Below are 8,046 nucleotides of genomic sequence, written 5' to 3' on the forward strand. Positions count from 1 at the left end.
CAGAGAGAGATATGAAAGCGTTGATTGGTGACCTAAATTATGAAGTTGGAAAGATTAATCAATGCACAGAGAATATGATGAGTGTTGAGGACTTGGTGAAGTTGCAAATGAGAATGGGGCCCATTTTATAAGTTTTGTTCCGCAAACAATCTTGTTATTAGAGGTACTCTTTTCCCACACAAGGACGTACACTAATATACACGGACTTCCCCATGTGGCAACTACAAAAATCAAATATATCACATAGCCATTAATAGAGAGAGAAGTAGAACTCTGAGAAATGTAAGAAGCTATAAAGGTGCAGATATTGGTAGTGACCACCAGCTTGTCACTGTCACCTACTGAAATATAAACTCAAAACACCTAACAGAAATATAGATAAAATAATTAGGTTTCATGCAACTAAGCTCCTAGAATATGAACACAGAAACCTTTGGAGTTGAATGTAAAAATTGACTTGCAGTCTTGGAAATTTTAAGAGAAGAAGAGTAGACAATTAATCAAGAATGGTGTGATATTAAGAACATATTTCAGTCAGTTGGTAGTGAAGTTTTGGGACATGTAGTTACGAGGAGAAAGCCATAGATATAAAAAGATTCTTTGGGACACTATAAAAAGGAGACAAAGACAAATTTGTTGTTGAAAGTTTTCGAGGAAGTAATAAAATTACAAGGTAGAGCATGCTAAGTATTCCAGTATTGATAGTGAGGTCAAAAGAAAAGCCAGGAATGATTTGAGAGAATATTTAGACAGTAGAGCAGAGGAGGCTGTCAAAGATATAAATTCAGGGAGGGGTTATGGAGTAGGAATTGCTCATAGAATTATTAACTAAATCTCCACGTGAGGACATAAGAAGAAACATATACCAATCAAAAAGAGAGATGGATCTGTTAAAACAACCGATGATGAAGTAAGGAAACATTAGTTGGATCACTTTAGTGAAATCATGAATTGGAGATATTAAGGGAATAATTTGATTGGCATGCCTGAAGGTAGGAGGATCTTGACGTGCTCCTAAATGAATTCAGTGTGTTTGAAGCCGACCTATTTTAATAAAACTTGAGAGATGAAAAGCCACTGGATACGATGGAATAACTAGTGAGATGATATTAGGTAAAACTTAAGTAACTCCTAGAATGCTTACAAGATTATCTTGTAGAATGTGGCAGAAAGAGGCAAAATCTGATGAATGGAAGCCAGGAGTGCTGATGAAAATGGCGAAAATAAATAAATAAATAAATAAATAAATGATCTAAGTGATTCAATAATTACAGAGACACCACACTTACGTCAGTTGTCATGAAAATATATAGTATGCTTATTCTAAACAGGCTAGAAAGATAGATTGATGAGAAGTTGATAGATGAACAAGCGTGATGTAGAAAAGTTCGAGGTTGTACTGACCAAATTTTCATTTTAATACATGTTGTACAGTAACGTGTAGAATAAAGGAATGAACTTTTGATGGCCTTTGTAAATTATGAAAAAGCCTCTTAACAATGTGAATTTAATTCTGTTCATGAGCATAGTAAGTGCAAAGTTAATGTTTTTGGAGTCTTATCAAATGGATTTCCAGTGAGCAGTGGAGTACTGCAATGTACTGTGCTATCGAATATGTTGTTTATCCTGCTCATAGATTGTGTAATGCACAGAACAGTTGGAGATAGTGGATAAGGATTGAACTGGATTGGTAATAGGAAATTAGCTGACCTACAGTATGCTTATGACGCTGTCCATATCTGCGGAACACAACAGTATTTGCAATGCTTAGTTACGAGAAAGCATGAAATATCAAATGATTTTGGCTCAAGTTAAATAGAAGAGAGACAGTGATGATAAGAAGGGAATATGCAATGAAAAAGGAAATATCACTAGAAGGAGAAAGAATTAATCAGGTAAAGTAATTTGAATATTTAGGAACGATGATCTCTAATACATGGTATTCAGAATTGGAGTTCAATGAAAGACTGTAAGAAGCAACTCAGAAAATGGCTAGGTTAAATAAAATTTGGAATTAAATCGCCTGAAATTTCACATAAGAATCAGATTATATATCAGTTTAGTGAGATCGGTGTTACTCAATGGATATGAGTCTTAGTATAACAATGGAACAATATCCAACATATTTTGTAGATTGGAGAACAAAGCCCTCAGAAGAATATTGGGAATTAAATCGCGGGACAGGATTATAAATGAAACTATAAAAGAGATAACTTGACTGCCATATGTGGATGAGATAATGGTGTAGGTAGATGGAGATGGTTTGGTTATGCTCTTTGTATTCCCCAAAAGAGATTTGTTCACAAAACTTTCATCTAGGCTCTACAAGGCACTAAAAGGGTTGGAAGACCCAGACCTACATTGCTGAGGACTATGAAGCATGAAGTAGATGATGATGAATGAAGAAGTATTGATTTCAAAACTGACGATAGAGACGACTGGCGAAATCTATCTGAGTCCCTTTGAGTCAATAGGTATAAAAGGAGATGATGATGATGATGATGATAATTTATAGAGAAAGAGGATCAAAATAGAGAAAAATGTGCGGAAGCATGGAGACAAAATCTGGGGTAAATGAAAGGATAAACAAGAGACAGTCGTAATAAATAAAGATGAAAGAGAGAAGTTGATACATGTTAACAAATGAGATAATAGTAAGAAGAGGCGACATCGTGATGGATAAGAAAAAGGGAATGATCAAGGAGGAGAAGGAGGCAATAAATGAATGCTGAAGGAAAATTTTAGACATGTACAGAGAGCAAGTAAAGGAGAGGGGAATCGGAATATATATACATATATTTTTCATATAAAGGGAGAATAGTAGTTAAACTAAGATGAAAAAAATAGTGTGGAGGGACTGGAATAATAAAGAAAGGGAAAAAAAGGGGACAACAAAATGGGCGGAAAATAGTAGCATAGAAAGTTAAATAAAATTAAAGAAAAATAGATCAACAGACAATGGACACACCCAAAGTATGTTACTGCTACAACGGAGGAACATTTGAGGGAGGAGTAGAAAAAACGACTAAAAAAGAAAATGATTAAGAGAAAAAGGGAGGTAATTTAATGAACATAAGAATGCAAGAACAAAATTTGAGGAAAAAGATAAGGTCAAGAGAAAGGCGTAGAAACTAGAACTTCAGTTACTGAACAGAAAAAAAAAATCGTGAAACTGTGATGCAGAGTCCATATAATAATAGTTTGAAGAAAAACTGTCAGAAGTAGCTGTCTTATATACAGATAGTTGAGAGCAAGAATGCCATAAAATTCTAACAATACAATACATGCGATAGCAACCTTAAACACGTTTCTATTATCACTGCGGGGGAGAGTGAGAGATTAAAAAAAACAGTTCCGTTATAGTGTATGAGCGTGTATTAAACACATGGGGTACATGGCTAACCACTACCTTAAAAGACATACTGTCCATAATGAAATTTTGCACCCTGCTCTTGAGATACCCACTGTAGGTGTGCCATCATGCAGAAGATACACATGTTTTAGGCGATCAATGGAGACCTAGCATTCTTTGCCACAAATATTATTTAAGAAAGCCTTCAGTGTGCTACGGATCAAAAGGAATGAATCCATGTAAGAGGGCAAGTGTGGTATCTTGGTAGTGTTATAGAGCAGAAAAATGTGCATTGTAGTCTGCAAATCTGTCGGTATATATTGCTTAATTAGGGGCTTGCATATCTGGTAGCATGAAGTAAGTTTTACCATACATGATGATGGCACTGGAGGTTGAAGATGGAAAAAAAGTGGGCAAGGATGACCCACGGATTGCTATACATCATTTCAGCTGCTGAGACATCCAAGTTGTCTTTAGGAGTGGTCCTTAGTCCCAGGAGGACCCAAGGAGGCTGAGTAAACCAGTTGTAGTCATTGCCTCGGTACATAAAAGCTGCTTTGAGGGTGCAATGAAAATTTTCAACCAGTCCATAGCTACTGTTTTGTAGGTGGTTGTCTGATGCGGGTTGATTCCCAAGAGATTTACTAATGTTGGCTATAATTGAGAGGTGAAAGTGGTACTCCTGTCACAAGTAATATGCTCATTGATTAAAAATCACATTATCATTTTAAGAATAAGGCTGATGTACATGAGGCAAACATTGCATGGAAATGGTCTTGAGCCATAATGTGGAATGGTCAAGAACTGTAAACAAGAAACGGTGTCCTTGTGATGTGGGTAGGGGACCTACTATGTCACTGTTAATGTGGGAAAAACGATGCTGAGGTTGAGGAAAGTTGTCCACCCCTGAATCCGTGTGTTGATGTACTTTTGAAGCTTTATTTTGAAGTGCAGGCATATACCCCATCCTTCGCTTCTTCAGCAATGCTTTGCCAAATGAATTTTATCTTTATTAGCTATGCAGTAGATCAGCACAAGGGATTTGTAAGACCATAGATGAAATCAAACTCCTGTCAGTACATAGGAGCAGGTATCCCCAGTCAAATCGTTGCCAGTACTAACATCACTAAGGAGGGTGGCTTTGGAGTCATGGAGTGCGACGTCTTCCCAGTGAAGGGATGTGCAGGAGATCCTGTCTGCTTGGTACTGTGGATCTTTTATTTGGGCTTTAGCCAAGGCATTGTAATCCAATCCCAAGTGAATGACGTCCTAATGTGTTTCCTAACAAAGCATCTTTAACAGGATTCATTTTCCAAGGACTTCTTGAAGGGTGCAGTCGTATTCCCCCATGGCGGAGTGGTGTTGAGATTGATGGGCAGACTAGGCATCGGACTGTCGAGTATAGGCGTACACCATGGGCTTTTTTGTCCAGGCAAATAAGGAAGGGCACACACTCTGTGAAGTGATGAAATTCATTCGGCAGCAATTCCCAGTTAAAGATAGAGTAGCCAGATTCCACCTTGGACAGCTTTCTTCCGAAGAAGGACAATGGGCGGGGCAAGCAGCAGACCACCTGCTCAAGTAATGAACCAATAGCTACGTCGCTGCCATTCGTAGATAGAATGAAAGGGGCATGTGGCACGGAAAAAATTAGAACAGCAGTAGTTGATAGGCAATTATTTACATTGCAGAAGGCCACTTCCTGAAGGGGACCCACTTCAGGTCTTTTGGCTTGCCCTTGAGAGAGGGTTAGAGGGTGGCAAGAGTGGTTGTGATGGATGTCAAGAACCAATGATAACAGGTGATCATGCCCCAGAATTCTTACAGTGTTTTGACGGTAAAGTGCATGGAAAAGTTTTAAACAGTTGATACATTCTAAGGAGGGGGGGTGGATGACATCAGGAATTATGTGGTGCTCTAGGAATGATACTTTGTTGGCACCAGAGATACACTCATCATACCAGACTACAAGGCTGTTCTGTTGCAGGCGGTCAAGAACAATGTGTAGATAATGGAGGTGCTCCTCTTTCGAGGACGAATATGCAAGTATGTTATCAACGTAACATACACAGAAGGGAACGTCCCCTAAGATACCATCCATGAGGCCTTGGAAAGTGGCCCCTGCATTACAAAGGCCAAAACATGAAAAATTTAATGTGTAAGTCGCAAAGGGGTTGGTGATGGATGTCTTGGGGATGTCTTCTAGGTTCAGGGGCACTTGATAATACCCCCTTCAAAAGGTAGAGCATGGAGAACACCTTCACTTTATGCAAGTAGGAGGTAACATCAGCTATGTTGGATGGTGTAGTGATCCACTTCCATCTGCATTTTAAGATACCTGTAATCCCCTCAAGTACACAGGGAACCATCATTCTTCATGGACGATACGTAGGGATGACGACCATGGTCTTGAGTCCTTTTGGCAAAGGACCATATCGGTAAACATATGTTTAGCAATTGCCCAAAATATCTGAAGCCAGACGCTGGAATCTGGCAAACAGATGGGCACCATCATTTGGATATGGTGATAAATAACACGCTGGGCAGGAACCTTAGCTGTTTCGTGAAGATCTGGACTAAAGACTTCCAGGTATGACATAGAGAGGTGGGTGTAGGTATTCATGGGTGTGCTGTTAGAGAGAGAAAAGGTGGGAGGGGGCATGTAGGTGTTTACGAGTAAAAGTCGTCGTTGACTAACCGTCAAAGAGCAACATCAATCAGAAAGTGTAAATAGGAGAAAAAATCTACACCGAAGATTTGCAATGCGACGACAAAAATGAGAACCTTCAATAATACTTCGCTCTCCCAAACGATAGTGTGATTGTCTTGAACCCGTTGGTGGGGATCGCAGATTCGTTGACAGCTATCAGGCGGATATCAGCAGACTTAGAACAACTTTGTCATGCCCTGGTAGAAGAGAATGGCAAAAACTGTATGCCTGTACCTGCATTATGTAAAAAGAAAATATTAGTGATACGGGAGGCCACCACCACAAGCAATGGCATAATTACAAGTTTTTTGGTCACTGACAATAGTTCACACATTTCTTTATAGCAGCCGTGAATTTGTAGTGGTAGTAGTAGTATTACCAAGACTGTAGCTGATGGGCGTCAATAGGAGGCTGTAGAGGTCGTTGGTTTGGGTGTGAGCAAGTAGTGACATATGCGATGTGGGTGGTGACCAGCTGGGTCACTGCTCTGGTACGTCAAGGGGTGGTCATCTTTGTCTTACCACATTCAAGTCAGCTTCGATTGATGTTGAATCGTTATCCTTTTCATCAGGAGTAGAGTCACTGATGGAGGTCTTGAAGGTAGTGATGTGGTTGTCCATTAGAGCATCGACTTTGATCTTCATGTCTTTCATGGGCAAAATATCGATATCAGGGATGTTGGTTCATACAGGTTCTGATAGGTGTCGTATCCAAGGCACAAAGTAGGTTCGCCTCTTGAGGAAAGGCATCTGTTGCAGGTTGAAGGCGAGCGATGCTGGTCATTTCCCTGAGGGCAAGCGAAGCCTCTTTGTCGCCCAATGGCTATTGAGAGTGCTGAAAAGTTTGGCTATATGGGGAACTGGCGATAGTAAGTCCTGGTCGAGGAGGTAGGTTTTTTAAGGTGTTGCATGCTATTGGGGTGTCCCCATGTGAGGATATAGTCGGCTTTGGCCTTTGGTGCTTGAGTGAGTTCACACTTGATGTTAAACTGAACCTCCGTGTGCTGAAACCTGGTGAATGCCTTTGTACTGGCAAACAGCGGTGATTTTATGAATATGGCGTGGATGGAAGAGCCGGAGTCGGAGGGTGGCATTGTCAAACAGTGTGGCACAACAGTGAGGGTGGAAGTTGTGAGGGAACCGGTCCTCCGGTAGTTACCAATTGTCCAAGGTGGCAATAACAGAGAAGAGAGGTGAATGCAACTGAGTTTATTCAACATAAAAGCAAACTTATGTACAGATAGTTGGGGCCTAGAATGATACAAAATTCAAATGTATAAAACATGCGATAGCAAGATTAAACAGGTTTCTGTCATCAGTGCGGGGAAGAGCAAAAGATAAAAAAGCAATATCTTTATGATTTACAGTGTACAAGTGTGTTTGAAACAAGGGTGGTACAAAGCCTAACAGACAACGAAATGAATTTCTAATGAAATTTCAAAAGTAACAAAGAATCAAAGTATTTTTTGTAAAACAAATAGCAGGGTAAGATTGTAATAGTTGTCCTCTTGGGAAAAAAAAAAATATGATATTTTAAAGGATATGTTAGTATAGTTTCCAATTGATTGGGTGGGATTTGATTATGTAGTCGTGGCTATCCCGTTTTTCAACTAAATGAAAGTACATATTTTAACCCAGTACTGATAAATAGCGAAATTTTCTCTCTCTCTCTCTCTCTCTCTCTCTCTCTCTCTCTCTCTCTCTCTCTCTCTCTCTCTCTCTCTCTCTCCCTCTCATACACACACATACACACAGAAACGCACACACACACACACACACACACACACACATATATATATATATATATATATATATATATATATATATATATATATATATATATATATATATATATCTGTATATATATATATATATATATATATATATATATATATATATATATATATATATATATATATATATATATATATATATACATATATATATATATATATATATATATATATATGTAATATATATATATA

This window comes from Palaemon carinicauda, chromosome 5 (assembly GCF_036898095.1).
Source record: "Palaemon carinicauda isolate YSFRI2023 chromosome 5, ASM3689809v2, whole genome shotgun sequence".
Lineage (NCBI taxonomy): Eukaryota > Metazoa > Arthropoda > Malacostraca > Decapoda > Palaemonidae > Palaemon > Palaemon carinicauda.